The sequence below is a fragment of the Sorex fumeus genome, unplaced genomic scaffold (genome assembly GCF_029834395.1).
Source record: "Sorex fumeus unplaced genomic scaffold, SorFum_2.1 ptg000063l, whole genome shotgun sequence".
In the NCBI taxonomy this organism is placed as follows: Eukaryota; Metazoa; Chordata; class Mammalia; order Eulipotyphla; family Soricidae; genus Sorex; species Sorex fumeus.
This window is the reverse complement of record NW_026606120.1, coordinates 5073373-5092565: the sequence shown is the minus strand read 5'-3', so window position 1 is coordinate 5092565 and position 19193 is coordinate 5073373. Positions and strand designations below refer to the sequence as shown.

The following is a 19193-nucleotide window of genomic DNA, read 5'->3' as shown; positions in this document are numbered from 1 at the left end:
CCCGCTCGAGCAAATCGACGATCAACGGGAGGGCCTTTACCTTTACCTTACAGAGCTAATGCCTGCTCTAACATTATCTTCCAGGTAAGAAACACATTTTATTACCCCCACATTTCCTGCCTGATCCACAGGGAACCCATTCCTCCCCCACAGGTGTCCTAGTAGGCCCTTCCCTTTTCTCTGCTTCTGCCTTCTCCGCATTATTTGATTGTTTGCCTCCCATTTCGTAAAGTCACTATGTTACCTATCTCACTTGTTCATGAGACATCTCCACGCCCCCTCCCCCACCCCCCCCACCAGCATATTCGTGCTCCTGAGCATCAGGGCTTTTTCCTCCTTCCTTCTGCAGCTTATTCTAGGGATGGAAACTTTATACTTGATTCTGTTGGAATCAGCAGCAGCAGGAGTAAGTGACAGAGACCTGGGGATCAATATCTCGTCTCAGCACAGTAAGGGCTCCAGTATGATTGTGGGGCTCACTCTGGCTTGGGTAGCAGCAGTTATGACTCGGAGTAGTTCCCATGCTTATATTTTTATTTTTCAAAAAATGTATTGATTAATTTTGGGGGGGTTTACAATACTATTAACAAGGATTTCTGATGCACATGTTGTTTAATAATACTGGGAGTCAGTGCTCACGGTTATGAATGAGGAAATGTCTCTATGTGAGTATGGCTTAAGGAAACTATTCAGCTACAGCACCTGACGCGGGAGAGGGCGCCACGTGTTGTGCACAGCCTGTCCAGTTGCTGGGAGCCCTAGAGAGCTCCCTGCTGGGAAGCTCAATTCGGACTGAGAGTCTTTCAGCGTTACACCGGGGCGCCGCTGCTCTGCTCGCTCCTACTTTGCAGGCGGCGGGGGTGGAGGATGGAGAGGGGAGCTGTGGTCGACTCAGGCTGAGATGCTGACCTGGAGGAGGACATCCATGGGATGAAGATGCCTTCGGATCAGTCCTGGGGTCAGGCTCGGGACCACGATGACGAGTTGCAGAAGGAAGGGAAACTTCTGGGACCTTGTGCTGTGTCTGAGGTTCCATCTTGTTCCCAGAACCTCTTTGTCCAGCCCATGATGCCAAACCTAGAAACTACAAGGTAACTTTCTTTCCACTCCCTGTTCTTTTTCTTAGAAACATTCTTCATCTTTTATTGCTACCACATTCCTATAGCTAATAAGTCCGTGTCAGGACAGTATCATGGATCTCCACACTATATTTGGATGTTACTGTTTTCTTTTTCCTCCTTGGATCCCACCCTAGGATCATGCACCCCAAGTGAGGTTCCAGTCATGTCTCCCAAAGGCGCCTCCCGCTGAGTAGATCTCAGATTCTCTTTGTCTTGAATGACATTGTAAGGAGGCTGCTCTGCTATTCATTGGAGAAAGCCCCTCATTTTGGGTGTGGTGGTCATGGCTAGGGGTGTGGAAAGCCCACAGACAGACAATGTCATTCTCAACTGCACATCAGGGAGTGAAGGGGCCACTTGACCATCACTGATGATGGTCACACTCACCCCCAATAACACACGGTCTTCAGTTTCTTCCTTTGAAGACCTGTGTTTTATTTTATGCAAAAAATATATCTATTATTCTAATTAAGGTGACATATACAGTGTTAATATAGTTTCTGCATCTCACCACCACCAAGTACCTAATACCATCCACCATGTCCCTATGTTACTTACGTTATTGCCAAGAATTCTCCTCATTTACCTAATCAACTCCCAAAGTGTATATATACTCCTTGTTCTGTTTCCCACACTATTTCTATAGAACGAATCCCTCTATAATGCTCACACTAAGACATGTTCTTCAGGTTGTATGAATCATTCGATTTTTTTTGTTTACTTTTGAGTCTCACCTGGTAGTGCTCAAAGTCCTAGGTGGACTCAGGGGACCATATGTTGTGCCAGGGATTGAACCCGAGTCAGTTGCATGCAGGTAAATAGCCTAATGCTGTACTCTGGCAGAGTCTCTGAGAATATTTTTAATTCCTTTGGGTGTTGATACTTTTTAAACATTACTTTAAATACTTTAACCTTTATAAATAATATTTATAAAATACTTGTCAGGTCATACTCAAAATATAAAATACTATTGTAGTCTATGACCAATATTTTCTCACTGAACTAAACTGTTATTTGTTTCTGCACAACCAGGATGGACACCTGCCTCTGTATGTGGAAGGCTGTGTTCTACCACTGAGCCTTATGCCAAACCTCACAGAACTAGCTTCGCTTTCCTGTCTACAAGAGGAGGCTAGATTGAATGTCTGAAATACTGCTCATTGTAGACATTTTGGTGCCTGGGAATGTTGGTCAGTGTAGGCTACCTGCCCTGCAGATATGAGAATATGAGCATATTCTGGCAGCCTCGCCGATGCCGTGTGATCCTGGTGATGCTATCTTGTGTGATCCCTGGCCCCACAACAAAAAGTAGTTCTGACTTTGACACCACAACCAAGTGTGCAGGAGCTCCACAACTAAATGATGTTACCTAAATTATGTAACAACTGAACAGTGTGTGAATACTGCGAGCAAGTGTGTAACCCAGGAAAGCACCACAACCAAGTGTGTGAGCACCAGTGAAGGCACCAACAGCAGTGACAAGAAAGGGAAAGAAAGGGACAGAAATAAATCAGCAATAAAAGAATCTTTTAAACCACCTTCTTAAAAACATCAGACCTTACAAGATGGTGGACCATGCCCAGGGGCCAGTGAAATCCTTAGCTCAAAGGGGCGGGGCGCAGGCTGTGTGTGCAGCAAGGCCAGACTCACCCAGACTGCGAGGTTCTCTGAGCAATCCTGGGAGCAGCCCCCGAGCACAGAGCCTGGAAAAACCCTGAGCACAGCAGGATGTAGTTCCCCCAACCTGCCCCAAATGAGCAGATACCAAGAAAGGGAGAGACCCTGCAGGAGCTCCACAGAGAACAGCTCCTGAGACATGGGGGCAAGGTCAGTGTGTCCTTAGTGACAGTAACTGTAGCCTCATATCTATGGCTACCTTGTTGCACTTCCACCAATCTGTTATATGTCATCTTCTGCCAACCCATGTGGGTCACTAAGTCCAGCAGAGTCCTGCCCTGCTCTCCCACAGGCCATTTCCCATTAGGTCACTCTCACCTCCTGAATGCTACCCCACTTCCTCATCCCTCTGCCAACCAGTCTCCCTCCCCATCGCCATACTCAGATGATGAGTTTATCTTATATTCTATTTGCTGTTTTGGTTTTTGGTAACCCCTGGTTATACTCAGAGATCAGTCTTGGTGGGGTTCAGGTCGAACCATACGGTGTATCAGGGATAGAGCCCTGGTGAGTGATGAACAGGGCAAACACTTTATTTACTTTCCAATTTTTCTGGTTCCTTTATCACTTTCATCCTGTATAAACAGAGTCTGAGGAGAGAACAGTTCCGTAATCGTCCCACTCTCTCATCAGGACCTGGATGATCTTTCCCCCTGGGAGGGGCAGGACACCAACGATCCTGGCCTGTCCAAGGTCCCCTCAGCTTGGGACAGGATTGGGGCCTGGAAAAGATAGTGAATAAATCAAAACAAACGCTTGCAAGTTGTCTCACTGTCAGCCCCATGTCCTATCCCACCTGCTGTCTCATGTCTCCCATACTGGGTGCCAGATGGAGCCCAGGGCTCACCCATGGGAGCCTGGATCCCCGCTGACCACAGGCCCCTATGATCCTCGTTAACACAACTGACTTGAGTCCATATTTCGCCTACCAAGCTGATATTTTATTTTTACCAAATGGACATTAAACATGTGATTTCAGAATCTTAATACATCTATAAGGGTTTAGGTCCCCAATATTCATGTATCCCCATTTCCAGAAACAACCAGTTTTACCCTCTAGGTGACTCTCTCCTTGGTCTCCAAGTTGACTGCTCATGACTATCTGACATATTGTTAAAAATATCAGTCCTGTGTATTTGAAGAAAGTTTATTATTTTCATATATATCACATAAAAATAGATTAAAGACAAAAGAAAATATGAAAATCTACCTAACTTCTGATGAGATAGAGAAGATACTTCAAATACATACAATGCAAAGGATTCACTCTTCCACAACACCATTTATGTTCTGGATTAATTTTGTTCTTTTTCCTTCTTATCTGTGGGTGGGGACTCCCACACAGTGCTCAGGAGGACTCTGAACAAGCTCCAGGGTCTGCAGAGCCTCCCCTGTGGTTCTCTGAGGCCCATGTGTACCACATAGAACCCAGCTGTTGAAACTCTTTTCTTTTTTTTTGCTTTTTTTTGGGGGGGTCACACCCGCAATGCACAGGGGTTCCTCCTGGCTCTGCACTCAGGAGTTACTCCTGGTGATACTCAGGGGACCGTATGGGATGCTGGGAATTGAACCCGGGTCGGCTGCGTGTAAACCAAACGCCCTACCTGTTGTACTATTTCTCTAGCCCTGAAACCCTTTTTTAAGGAGAGATTTTATGTAAGCAACATTATTTACAAAGTTGTTCACTATACAATTATTTCATGAAGTCTACGTTCCAACACCAATTCCACCTCCAGTGTGACCTTCCCTTCAACAAAGTTCCTAGTTTCCCACACACCCCTCAGCCTGCCCCCTTAGCCGGCACAAAGAAATAAATTTGATTTCTTTGTTTTTCATATTGCTTGTTACAACACATGCTAAAACATAAAATTATTCCTGCATTAAATAATTCCCTTTGTAGTGGCAGTTCTTGCTGGGATGAACGTGGTGGCACATGTGCTGTAGCTCTCTGAGATCGATGTCACCTGGAGTAGATATTGTAGGTGCCACAGCACAGCATGTAGGTTGAGGTTGCATGAATAAGACAGTGTCTCTACCATGGTCTACACTGATCATCTACCCACTGTGCCAGATATGGGGAAAATATTTCAGGGTCTATCAAACAACAGAGTATGAAAATCAGACCTTTGAGATTAAGTAGGAAGGGACAGACTTACACTGAAAATATAATAACCAAGGCAAGCGTTCTGGTTTGAAATTAGTAATCTCTTGGGGGAATAGGACCCACTTATAAGTGTCTGGGGACTGTGACAGTGACTTTTTTCCTAGCCCGGTCAGTGTGGCTCCAGAGGAAGGTGACCTTTGAGGAAATATGGGAAGATGTGAGGGATTTTCTGTGTGGGTGTCTGGTGTCAGGCAGGAAATGTCAGTGTAAATGCACCAGGGCAGGCTCGAGTCTGTGTCAAGGAAGAAGAGGAGCGGTGTCGCTGGAGCAGTCACTGAGTTGAGGTCCTCGTGCCCACATGTCACGAGGCTTCCATGACTCTGGAAGATTTGACTTCCATCTAAGAGGGGCAGCTACATGCAGGTTTTGGTTTTGTTGTTGTTGTTGGTTTTTTTTTTCTTTTTGGATCACACCCAACAATGCACAGGGGTTCCTCCTGGCTCTGCACTCAGGAATTACTCCTGGCAGTGCTCAGAGGACCATACAGGATACTGGGAATTGAACCCGGGTTGGCGTGCAAGACAAACGGCCTACCTGCTGTGCTATTGCTTCTAGCCCCTACAGGCAGATTTGAATGAAAGTTCAGGCTGGTCCAATTGTCTTTGGGTCATCAGTCTGGCTGCTGTGCAGATGGACAGGTAGGGGACAGTGAGCTGCAGGGAACTGGGGAACTGGTATTGATTCCAGGGTACAAATTTTGGGGGCTTTGTGGTGTGAACAGGTGATATAATGGAAGCGACTGGATTCTGCAGGCATTTGAAGGTGGAATTTTACAGCATTTCCTAGCGTTTGGAATTGGGTTAGGAGACCAGGAATCAGGGAGAACCTCCAAATGTGAGGATGTGCAAGTGGAAGTAAGGGTGCTTTCATTGGGCTCAAGAAAGATTCTGGAAGAATCTCACTAAGGCAATGACACCATAGGATCCAGGTCAGGAGTATGACAACTGAGACTTGTCAGAAATGCAGGTGATGTTGGTTCCTGGACAGACAAGTCTGGATTCAGGGATCTTTGGGCTGAAGTAACTGACTGCTAAAACGATATTTCAATGCTGAAGAACTTATGTGGATGCTCCAACAATTATGACTGAAGAAAAATGACTAGGATCACACCCTGAACCTCCAGAGCTGGGCGATCTGATCAGACCTCACAGAGGAGACACCATATGGATGGCAGAGAGAAAGGGAGCCCCAAATGCCAGTGAGCTGAGTAGTCACCTGGATGGTTTCTTAACTCACAGAGAGTCTGGCTTGAGGAGAGTCTGGGTTTATAACATGGTTGGAAGTGAGGTTGCCTTCCTTTTAGAAGGAAGAACATAGACCAGAACACCAGTGACTGTGCTCACTGTCCCTGCCCCCAGGTGGGCCCTGGTAAATAAGTGACACCTGTGCTCCAGGCCCTCACATGCTGACAGAGACTTGGGAGAGACCTGAGCATGCAACAAGCCCAAAGCAGTCCTGGGGTTCAGCTAGATGGGGAATCAATGAGTTGGTTGCTAGAGGGAACCTCGGGTGGTATGATACATAAAATACATGTTTAATTATTTTCTTCTGGGAAGAAAGAGGCATGTGCTAGAAGAACTTGTTTGCTTCTCTGTGTGGGGTCCGGTCATTGGAATTAGGAGGTAGGTATGAGCTCAGCAGCAGGAAAATGCCTTAATCCATATCGTAGCTGGATTTCTTATAAGTGCAAGCAATGGTGGCAAATTTAATATATATATATATGAATCACTGTGAGACACAGGTACAAAGTCGAACACCCATCCCTCCATTAGTGCACATTCTCCACCACCAATGTTCCCTGTATCCCCTCCCGTGTCCCAACCCTTCCCCTGCCTCTATGACACACAATTTCCCCCATATTCTCTTTCTACTTTTGAGCATCATGGTTTGCAATATACATACTGAGAGGCTATCATGTTTGGTCCTTTATCTACTTTCAGCACACATCTCCCATCCTTAACGATCCCTTCAACCATCATTGACTTAGTGATTCCCTTCTCTATTCCAGCTGCCTTTTCCCCTGGCTCATGAGGCTGGCTTCCAACTATGGAATCTTCCTGGCCCATGTATCAACTGTCATTCGGTGTCAAATTTTCTTAATATCAGATTTAGTAAAGGGCTTGAGAGACCTAAAATATATCTGTGCATCATGTAACACAAGGTACTAACACATGTAACATACAAAACAGACATACTCAGATCAGACATGGCATACATGAAGACAGTGGATGTGGTCATCCCGGTGACATAGAGCAGGCTGGAGGTCACAGGACCAGAACCCACCATCCTCTCTCAGTCAACCTCTCACAGGACCCACTGTCCCTGCTGCAGGTCACAGTTGTCACTGCCCACACCCCTCTCTTCCTGACACTGGACACTGGGCCCTGAGGGAGGGTGACTGTCACAGCTGCTTCTGCTCCTAAAAACACTGCTGACACTACCTTGACAAATGCACTGCACGGTCCCAACTTCTAAGCCACCATGTCCTGAGTCAGAGTCAGTCATGTGGTCTCCTGTCACAGGGCTCATGTTCTGTCCAGTGCAAGAACATGCAGTGGGGTTTCCTCTCTCAGGGAGGGAGGGGCTCTGCCTCCTGCCCCATGTAAACTCCCCTCATGTGGGCAGGGCACAGGGTCTGAGAATGGGGGATAGAGGGTATGGAACTGGGAGTAAAAACAAGTTTCAGTTTTCTGAGCCTTATTGCAGCATTTCCTCTCATCAAGTGTATCTAGAAGCTTCTCTGTGCCTGTCCCACATCAGAGACTAGGGCTGTGGGGAGGTGACTTTCTCACTTCACAGCCCCCAGGCAGGTGACTGTGGACTGTGGAGGCATCACTCACACACATGCTCTCAGCAGCCTCCTCCGAGCCCACCTGACCCAGATGGTGACACTTGGGCCTCTGCTGGATGGAAACAGACTTTAGGGCCTCACCTGGAGGGAGTTTGTTTCACATGTAGAAAAATAAAAATAATTTGTGGTCATAGCTGGAGTGTGGTGGCTTTCAATACTCCCCACATCCTTTGACCCTGAGAGGCGGAGACAATCCCCTCTCCCGAGAGGGGCTGAACTTGCTGGCTCACTCCTCATGGACAGAATCAAGCCCAGGCGATGTGCATCTCCCAGAAGAAGGCTGACGAGGCCCTGTGGGTTCTGCCTGGTCTACACTCCTGGTCACTCATGGAGATCAGTCACCACATAGTGTGGACACGGCTGAGGATACCACATGGCAGGGAACTGAGTCTTGTCTCCAGCAGCACATGGATGAGCTGTGAAGCTCTGAAGCAGAGCTTCCTGCCAGAGACCCAGAGTCGGAACCACAAGCCTGACCACACAGGGGCCTCCCACGCAGTGATACAGTGAGTCTTTGTTAGTAGATCTCCCAGGGTGGAAAGCTGGGGAATAATTAGACACAAATAGAGGATAAAAAAACCAAGAAGAACCAGTGCTGGCATGGATGCAGGGAGAATGAGATTCTAATTCATTGCTGGTGAGAATGCCAACTGGTCCAGTCTTTTTGGAAAACAGTATGTTTCAATCCTCAGAAAACTAGAAATTGGGCTCCCATTTGATGTAGCAAATATATCCTGGAGGGGCCAAAAAACACAGTGGAAATACCATCTGTACCCTATGTTCATTGCAGCACTATTCACATAGCCAGAATCTGGAAAAAGTTGAGTGCCAGTGAACAGAGGTCTGACTCAATAAAGGAACTATAGCATATATACAAAATGGAACATTATGCAACTGTTAGAAAAAAATAAAGCCATGAATTTTGCCTATAAATGGATAGACATGGAGAAAATTACGCTGAGTGATGAGTCAGAAGAAGAAGAGCAAATATAGAATGACTGCATTCATTTGTGGTACATAAAAAAGATAGAGAATATAAGACTAATATCCAAGACCAGGGAATGTAGGCCCTAGGAGGATAGGTCAATGGTTGGAATCTACCACAAGTGTGTGTGGGACAGAGGAGATAAGATAGAAAAGTGACCAGAATGACAATAATAGTTGGAAATGATCACACTAGACAAGAATTGAGTGTTAAAAGAAGTAGAAATGACATCTTTACATGTATGTTTCTTGCAGCACTATTTACAATTGCCAGAATCTGGAAAAATCCCAAATGCCCGAGAACAGATAACTGGTTGAAGAAACTCTGGTATATCTACACAGTGAAATATGAAATACTATGCAGCTGTTAGAAAAGATGCAGTCATGAAATTTGCATATAAGTGGATCAACATGGAGAGTATCATGATAAGTGAAATGAGTTAGAGAGGGACAGACAGAGAATGAATGCGCTCATTTGTGGATTATAAAGTAACAGAGTGGGAAACTAACACCCAAGGATAGTAGAGATAAGGGCCAGGAGGATTGCTCCATGACTTGGAAGCCAACCTCACATGCTGGGGGAAAAGGCAGCTGAGATAGAGAAAGGACCACCAAGTAAATGATGCTTGGAGGGCTCACTCAGGATGGGAGATGCATGCTGAAAGTAGACTCTGGACTGAACATGATGGCCACTTAGTACCCGTATTGTGAACCATAACACCCAAAAGGAGAGAGAAAGTAAAAGGAATGTGCCTACCACAGAGGCAGGGATGGGGGGCGGTTATGGGGGGTGGCAGTAAAGATACTGGGAACATTGGTGGTGGAGATTGGGCACTGGTGGAGGGATGAGTACTTGAAAATTTTATGACTGATATGTAATCATGAAAGTTTGTAAATCTGTAACTGTATCTCACAGTGACTCATTAAAAAGATTTAAAAATAAAAATATTAAACACAGCAACTGGTGTTGGCGTGGATCTGGGGAGAAAGGGACTCTCCTTCAGCGCTGGTGGGAATGTCGACTGGTTCAACCCTTTTGGAAAACAGTATGGAAACTTCTCAAAAAATTAGAAATTGAGCTCTCATTTGACCCTGCAATACCCCTTCTGGGAATATATCCTGGAGAGGCAAAAGAGTATAGTAGAAATGACATCTGCACTTGTATGTTCACTGCTGCTCTGTTTACAATAGCCAACATCTGTAAAAAACCCTAGTGCTCAAGAACAGATGACTGGTTAGAGAAAAGTTGGTACATCTACACAATGGAATACTATGCAGCTGTTAGAAAAGATGAAGTCATGAAATTTGCATTTAAGTGGATCAACACGGAGGGTACCGTGTTAAGTGAAATGAGAAGAAAGAGAAGAACAGACAAGAAAAATTGCACTTATCTATGGAATATGAAGTAACAGAATGGAAGACTAACATTTTTGGGTAAAAATAGTATAGATAAGTACCAGGAGGATTGCTCCATGGCTTGGAAGCCAGCCTCACACATGGGGGAAAAGGCAGCTCAGGTAGAGAAGGGAACACCAAGTAAAGGGTCTAGGAGGGCCCACTCGGGATGGGAGATGCGTGCTGAAAGTATACTGTAGACCGAACATGATGGCCATTTAATACCTGTATTGCAAAGCACAACACTCTAAAGGAGAGAGAGCAGAAGGGAATGCTTTGCCAAAGAGGCATGGTGGGGTGGGGGGATGGAGAATGGGGTGGGGGTGGTGGGAGGGATACTGGGATCATTGGTGGAGGAGAATAGGCACTGGAGGAGAGATGGGTACTTGATCATTGTATGACTGAAATAAAAGCATGAAAGTTTGTAAGTCTGTAGCTGTACCTCACGGTCACTTATCACTTAACTTCCCGTTAGTCGTCAATTTGCTCAAGCGGGCGCCAGTAACGTCTCCATTTGTCCCTGTCGCGTGCTAGTGTAGCCCAATGGCATCTGTACGCTCCGGGAACATGAAGAGCCTCAAACCGATCGTTCATGATCTTGACGAAGAAGTCTGACCATCTGGTAGGTGGGCGGCCACGCGGTCTTTTGACATCCTGTGGAATCCAGTGGGTAACAGCTCTAGTCCAGCGGTCGTCTTTAAATCTCATTACGTGACCAGCCCATCTGATTTTCGATACCTTGGCAAATGAGACAGCGTCCCTGATTCTTGATCGTCGACGGATGTCAGAACTCCGGACATGGCACCGACGTGGCACGGTAATTCATTAATAAAAATTATTTAGTAAATAAATAAATAAATTATTCTAAAGAACTTTAATTAGCTACTACCAGCTCATGTAGCCTCCATTGGTTTTCTTACAGAAATACTGATTCAGGAATCAAGGCCTATGTCATCTTAAAATAAAAAAAAAGCTCAATGCAAAGATTTTTTTTCCCCATGAACCAAGACCTTTTGATGTGTAAAAGTCTATTTTGAATAGATTTAGGTAGTTATTTGCCCAAAGAATGTTGTTCTGATGATTATGGATTCTAAGTAATATTCACAGAGATTCATGGAGAAGAGTCAGGACTCAGTCCACAGGCCGTGAGCCCCTCACTGCATGCTTTTCGCTCCCATTTCTGCCTCTTTCTTAGTCCTCATGGTGTCCCTGGTTCAGTCCTACTCAGTTAGGGCTGGTCCCCAGCAAAAATCTAATATAGTTTTTCTTCAAAAGACTTTCTAGGAGCTGGTGAGATAGTATAGCAGGTAAGGTGCTTGTCTTGCATCTTGCCAGAAAGGGCTTCTATTTGCCTGCATCCGTATGTCCCCCACAGCACTGCCAGGAGTAATTCCTGAGTACAGTATCACTGAGTGTGACCCCTTGTCCCCCCCAAAAAAGACACCCAGTTAGCATTAATCTATTTTTGATATTATTCCAGTTGAAGTCATTTTCAGGCTTTAACTCCGCAGGAGAACTATAACAAAGGTAAGGCACTTGCCTTGCATGTGGCCAACATGGGTTTGTTCCCTCAACACCACATGAACCTGCCAGGAGTGATCCCTGAGCACAGAGCCAGGAGTTACTCCTGAGCACTGCCTGGGGTGGCCAAAAGCCAAAAATAAAACAAAATCATCACCACCAACAGTAAAGGGGCTTTAACTCAGATTCCTCGCATGGCAAATACTGATAGGCATAACCTGAACGCACAGAAGCATCTCTGGGGTCCTCAGGAACTTGTAAGATTGTAGAGAGATTCTGAAATGAAAACCATGGAAAATCCATGAGTCAGTCTCAGCCCTTGACACGGGGAGACAGTGTGACCAAGATCAGGTAAGGGAGCAGGTGAGAGGCGAAGTCCCAAGTCCCAGGTATGGCTTCCAGGGTCTTTATCCCCGTGCTGGTGTTGGGGGCAGGAGCTCAGTCCTGGAGATTCCTGTTCTCCCTGGGCAGCCTGTGTCTGCGCCTTGGTCCGGACACACGTGACGCGTCCCCAGTCCTCACTCCCATTGGGTATCAGTGCCTAGATCAGCCAATCAGCGTCCGCGCGGCTCCCGGTCATAAACTGATGGGAGTGGCGAGAGTCAGAACCCGCGCGATTCTCTGACTGTGTGGGAGCCGCAACCCATCCCCCCTCCTGCTGCTCTAGGGGGCCCTGGCCCTTGAATCTGACTCGGGCGAGCGAGTGCGGGGTCTGGAGGGGAGTTCGTTGACGGGGGAAGGGTGGGGACAGCCAGGCATTGATGTGCAGGACCCACGAGAAGGAGTTTCTCTGGTTTCGTGTTCGGATGCCCTTCCTCCAATGTTCCTCCCTGTCCCCCCAACCTTCAACTACTGCTGCGGCCCCTCCCCCTCTTCCCCGTCTCCCTCCCCTGGTCTCCTCTCCACCATCACCTTGGACCCAGGGCGCGAGGGGTAGCGGGTGGGGCCGGGTCTCAACCCTTGCCATCCTCCAGGCCCCCACTCCTTGCTGTATTTCCGCACCGTTGTGTCCCGGTCGGGCCGCGGGGAGCCCGCTTCATCGTCGTCGGCTACGTGGACGACACGCAATTCGTGCGCTTCGACAGCGAGTCCGAGGATGGAGCCGCGGGCGCAGTGGGTGGAGCAGGAGGGACCCGAGCATTGGAAGAGGGCGACGCGCCTCGCCAAGCACACTGCACAGACTTACCTAGGGACCGCGCCCCGGTTTCGTTTTCGGTTGGGGTTAATCTCTGGGGCGGACACCCTCCAGCTGATGTCCGGCTGCGACTTGGGGTCCGACGGGCGCCTCCTGCGCGGTTACAGTCAATACTCCTAGGATGGTGCCGACTACCTCGCCCTGAATGAGGACCTGCGCTCCTGGACTGAGGCGGGCACGCAGGCTTGGATCACCCAGCGCAAGTGGGAGCAGATGGGTGCGACTGAGCATTGTAGGAACTACCTGGAGAACATCTGTGCGCTTTGGCTCCTCAGATACCTGGAGAACGGGAAGGACACGCTGCTGCGCGCAGGTACCGGGTCCCCAGCTGGTGAGGACACCTGCCCTTCCCTGGGTGGGGTCCACTCCCCAAGAGGGGGGACATAGTGGGGTTCAGTGTTTGAACAGCACCCCTTCTTCAGTCAGGAGAGGATTGGACCCACCTGGTTTCCATGTTCTGTACCAGAGAGACTTGCCGTCCCCTCAGACCAACCCTGTGTCCTCAGGAACAGGAGGGACCCCAGTGTCCCTGGGGGAGGGGAGACCTTCTTCCAAAAAACGAGTATGGATTCCCTGGGGTCCTGCAGCCTTCTGTGAACTTTCTCAGATCTTAGCTCTGAATCCTGCTTTTCACAGTCACTCACCCTTCACCCAGGGCAGGACCAAAGTCAGTGTCACTTGAGACGTGAGCCTCCTACCCAAACCCTGTTCTAGATCTTTTTATACAGTCTCCCCAGCCAGGCTCATGATTTGATGTCTATTCCAAGTCAATTATCCTTTTCATCTTCTCTATGGAAGTGACCCAAACTTTCTCATTTTTCCTCCTCAGAACCACCCAGGAGACACATAACCCACCCCCCGCTTCTCTGACTGTGAGGTTACCCTGAGGTGTTGGGCCCTGGCTTTTACCCCACCGAAATTACCCTGACCTAGCAGCGTGATGGGGAGGACCTGACCCAGGACACAGAACTGGTGGAGACCAGGCCTTCAGGGGATGGAACTTTCCAGAAGTGAGCGACTGTGGTGGTGTCTTCTGGAGAGGAGCAGAGATACATGTGCCGTGTGCAGTACCATTGGCTGCCAGAGCCTGTCACCCTGAGATGGGGTAAGGAGGGGGACGGGACACAGAGCCTGTTCTCAGGGAATCAAGGTTAGTCCCTCTGTTGAAGGTCAGGCTGAGGCTGGGGGTCAGACCCTCTCCTTCCTTCCTTCCTTCCTTCCTTCCTTCCTTCCTTCCTTCCTTCCTTCCTTCCTTCCCTGAGCCCCCTTCTCAGTCCACCATCCTCACTGTGGGCATCATTATTGGCCTGGCTCTCCTCAGGGCTGTGGTCACTGGAGCTGTGGTGGGAGCTGTGATCCACAGGAGGAAGTGCTCAAGTAATATGGGGGTGGGGTGGGGGAATCTGTCCAACATGGCAAGTCTTGAGTCTTTGGGTTCCCCTCCCCCATATTAGTTCTCCTGCCTCATTAATGGGAGCACCATCCACCCCTGTGCTGTTGCTCACACTCCCCCTGTGTGTGCCACTCTCAGATTTGTTCATGAAAGACACTTTCACCTCTATAAGCTGGGAATGAACCTGGATCCCAGGGTCCCAGGTCACAGGGACTGTTCCTGCTGAGCGCAGATCGCCAGGAGGAGGCTGGTCAGTCAGGAGCTTCTCCTTCCTGAGTGTTTCCTGGTCCTGCCCTCAGTTTTCAGAGTTCTGATACTTCTCTGGGGTCTGGGCCTAGAGAGCTGCTCTGTGGCCTCAGGACCCAGTGCTCTCCCTGACCTTTCCTGGAACGTTTCCTTCCTGCAGGTGAGAAAGGAGGAAAGTTCACTTAGGCTGCAAGTAATTGTGGGCATACTGGGCCCTGGAATCCTGGGGACAGAGAATGGAGCCCACTGGGAGCTCCTACACTCCTATTTTCTCCTCTGGTCCCACCCTCTGGGTCTCTGACCTTGGCCTGTTTGTTCCTCCCCAGACAGTGAGAGTTCTCAGGGCTCTGATGAGTCTCTCACGAACCCTAGAATTGAGACTCTGGAGGCTATAGTGGGTGGGATTGGGCATAGGGGACAGGACTGAGTTTGGGGTTTTTTGGGAGGGATGCTGGGAGCTTGCCGAGGATGTCACCACTTCTGTGATTCACCTGAGTCTCTTCATTCTTTTCTCTTCCAGTGTGAGACAGCTGCCCTGCTGGGTTTCCTCACATCGCAATGTTGTGACTCAATAACTACTGATCTCTTTCTGCCCTGGGACCTGAGTGTGTCTGTGTCCTGCCACATACTTTGAGGGGGGAGACTGGCCCACCCCTGCCCACTGGGCCCTCCACACACTGACCTGGGTTCTCTTCCCTGATGCTCTGGACTGTGTCAGCAGAGATAGGACTCAGCTGTCTCCATCTGTGTTAGCTTCTTATTTTCCTGAATAATGTTTCTTCCTTATTGAAATCGATTTGCTCTAGCAGGCCCAGTAACGTCTCCATTGTGAGACTTATTGTTACTGTGTTTGGCATATCAAATACATCACTGGTAGCTTGCCAGGCTTTGCCGTGCGGGCTAGATACACTCGGTAACTTGCTGGGCTTTCTGAGGGGGTGGAGGAATAGAATCCGGGTTGGCAAATTGATGAACAACGGGAGGACAGTGCTACAGTGCCTTGCTGAAATCAGCATCTGATTCGCATTTTTCTAATTCTTGTTTTGTGGGGTTGTGGGGTTTTAAAGGAAATCTGTGTGATTTGAGAATAAACAAATGGAAATCCTGAGACCTTCCATGTGTTTCTGTTTTGATTCGATCTGTCCTTGATGTGACAGGAGAGGCTGCGAGGAGATGAGGGGGACAGATCTGTACCAAGTCTGTCTCTGTCTCAGCCACTGTGGGCTCTGATGTGCCCACTCATCTGTCTGGGTCATTTCTCCTGCTCCTTATCCTGGTCCCTCAATAGCACCTTGTCCCCCAGGTCATTGCTCTCAGGGACTCAGGTCACACCCTGCCTCATCCTGTCCCAGGACCGTGGGCAGCGAGGGCTTCTGTGCTGGTCAGTCTAGGCTCAGGCCTGGGTCTGCTCCTTAGCTCCATCTGGTTGTTTCTTTGTTGCTTTTGTGCAGGAGGCTGCCTGTTCTTTTGTCCACACATTCATAGCTCATTCTCTCAGTGTGTGTCCCCATCTCTGAGCCTCAGGAGGCATTTGCCTGTCACAGTCCCCTCAAGGCCCAGCATGGCCCCTACACAGGAGTCTCTGTGGTATCAAGAGATGAGTATTCAACTTGCCATGTTGGAATTCAGCCCTCCCACCCACTAACTCTGTAGCCCTGTCTGTGGAATCTCAGTGCTGTCCGTGACCTGAATTCATGGATTTATAAACTACTCTCAGTTACCTTTAAATGTAGGCTTAGAAAATGGGCTCTGTGAGCCCAAGATCCTCTTCTCCTAAGAGATAAAGTGCTGTGTGCTGTGAGGTGCCAGTGTGGGAGGGAGGTAAAGTGAGGATGAGAAGCACTTGTGATAGAAGTGGAGGTGACATCGTCACTTGGAGTAGACATTGTAGCTGCCACAGCCCAGCATGTCGATTGAGGTTATGAATAAGAGAGTGTCTCTACCATGGTCTACACTGATCATCTACCCACTGTGCCAGACATAGGATGATATTTTGGGGTCTATCAAACATCAGAGAATGAAAATCAGGCAAACCTTATCAGTCTTTGAGATTTAGTAGGAAGGACAGATTTAAACTGAACATATAATAACCAAGGCAAGTGTTCTGGTTTGAAGTTGGTAATCTCTGGGGGGGATGGAACCCATTTATAAGTTTCTGGCGACTGGGAGAGTGGCTGTTTTCCTAGCCTGGTCAGTGTGGCTCCACAGGAATGTGACCTTTGAGGAAATATGGAAGGATGTGGGGACTGTCTGTGTGGGTGTCTGGTGCCAGGCAGGAAATGTAGGTGTAAATGCACCACGGCAGGTGTGAGTTTCTGTCAGGGAACAGATGATAGTGGTATGGCTGAAGCAGTCACTGAGGTGAGGTCCTGGTGCCCTCAGGCATTGAGGCTGTCATGACTCTGGAAGATTTGACTTCTATCTAAGAGAGGTAGCTACAGACAGGTTTGAGTGAAAGTTCGGTTTGGTGCGATTGTCTTTGGGTCATCAGTCTGGCTGCTGTGCAGATGGATAGTTGAGGGGACAGTGAGATCCTGGAAACTGGGAAACTGATGCAGATCCCAGGGTAGAGTTGTTGGGGATTTGGTGTGTGAACAGGTGAAATAATGGAATTAACTGGATTCTGCAGACATTTGAAGTTGGACTTTACAACATTTCCTAATGTATGGAATCTGGGTTAGGAGCCAGGAGTGAGGGAGAAACCCCAAATGTCAGGATGTGCAAGTGGAGTATGGGCGCGTTCACTGGGCTCAAGAACGATTCTGGAAGAAGCTCACTAAGGCAATGACAGCAGAGGATTCATGCAGATGAATGCAAGTAATTTTTGATCAGGAGGAGGCTAGTTACTTTCAATTGTCCACACATTCATTGTCCCTGAGAGGTGGAGACAATCCCCTCTCCCAAGCATGGCTGGACTTGCTGACTCACTCCTTGTGGACAGAACAAAGCCCAGGTGATATGCAATTCCCAGAAGAAGGCTAATAAGGCCCTGCGGGTCCTGCGTGGTCTACACTCCTGGTCATTCGTGAAGATCAGTCACCCACATAGTGTGGACACAGCTGAAGGCACCCATGTGGCAGGGAACTGAGGCTTGTGTCCAGCATTACTCTGAAGCAGACCCTTCCTGACAGAGACCCAGAGATGGAGCCACAAGCCCTATCACACAGGGGCCTCCCACTTGATCACTTGACTTCCCGTTAATCGTCAATTTGCTCGAGCGGGCGCCAGTAACGTCTCTATTTGTCCCTGTTGGGTGCTAGTGTAGCCCAATGGCATCTGTTCGTTCTAGGAATACGAAGAGCCTCAAACCGATTGTTCATGATCTTGATGAAGAAGTCTGACCATCTGGTAGGTGGGCGGCGACGTGGTCTTTTGATGTCCTGTGGAATCCAGTCGGTAACGACTCTAGTCCAGCGGTTGCCTCTAAATCTTAGGACGTGACCAGCCCATCTGATTTTTGATGCCTTGGCAAACGAGACAGCGTCCCTGATTCTTGATCGTCGACGGAGGTCAGAACTCCAGATTCTTTCTCTCATTTGAGTGAAACGTGATACTCCAAGCATAGCTCTTTCAATTGCTCTTTGGGAGACAGAAATAGCGTTCTCATCCTGTTTGTGTAGGGCCCAGGTCTCTGAGGCATATGTTAATGCAGGAAGAACAGTGGAATCAAAGAGATGTGCCCAGAGCCGGAGGTTCTTCATCCTCTTAGCTATTTCTTCAACGCTCTTGAAGGCGTTCCAAGCCGCTCTCCCTCCTGCGCAACTCAGGTGCCAGGTCATTCATCATGTTGACTTCTTGACCTAGGTACACATAACTGTTGCATTGGGAGGTGGTCATTCTGTTGAGAGCGAATGGAGCATCAGGGACGAGGCTGTTTCCTCATAAACATTGCCTTTGTAAGATTCAGCTGTAGTCCGACCTTTCCACACTCACGGTCGAAGTTGGCCAGCATTTGTGCTGCTTGGCTAATGTTTGGTGTTATTAGAACAATGTCATCAGCAAAGCGGAGGTGGTGTAGTTGCTGACCATCTATCTTCACTCCTATTCCTTCCCATTCCAGTTGTCGCATAATGTTCTCGAGGGTGGCACTGAAGAGTTTTGGTGAAATGGTATCACCCTGACGAACCCCTCTCTTGACATCAACGATTACCCCTTTGTAGAATGGTGAGATCCTGGTAGTGAATCTGTAACACAGCTCACGGAGGATCCTGATGTATTCAGTTTGAATGCCCTGATTGGCTAGGGCTTCAATGACCGCTTCAGTTTCAACAAAAAAACATAGGCCTTCTTTAAATCAATAAATGTTAGACAGAGCGGCATCTTGAACTGCCGAGAAATTTCAGTGAGCTTGGTTATGGTGTGGATATTGTCGATTTTGCTGAATCCTTTGCAGAACCCGGCTTGCTTGCATGGTTGTCCTTCATCTAGTGTTCTGCCAATCCTATTCTGGATGACTCGAGTGAACAGCTTGTAGATGACAGACAATAGGCAGATTGGGTGATAGTTGCCAATGTCATGGATGTCTCCCCTCTTGTACAGTAGTACAGTCCTGCTGGTTTTCCATTGGGACGGAACCTTGCATTCAGACAGGTAGTGTGTGAAGAGCCGAGCCAGTGTATTGATGAGTACTGACAGCAGGTTCTTCA

The 19193-nt window shown here is 48.2% G+C and overlaps 1 pseudogene; it reads left to right on the top strand.

The window, feature by feature from the left end:
• Positions 1 to 936: 936 nt before the first annotated feature.
• LOC130036050 (class I histocompatibility antigen, Gogo-B*0101 alpha chain-like) lies at positions 937 to 16324 on the top strand (annotated as a pseudogene).
• Positions 16325 to 19193: the final 2869 nt, after the last annotated feature.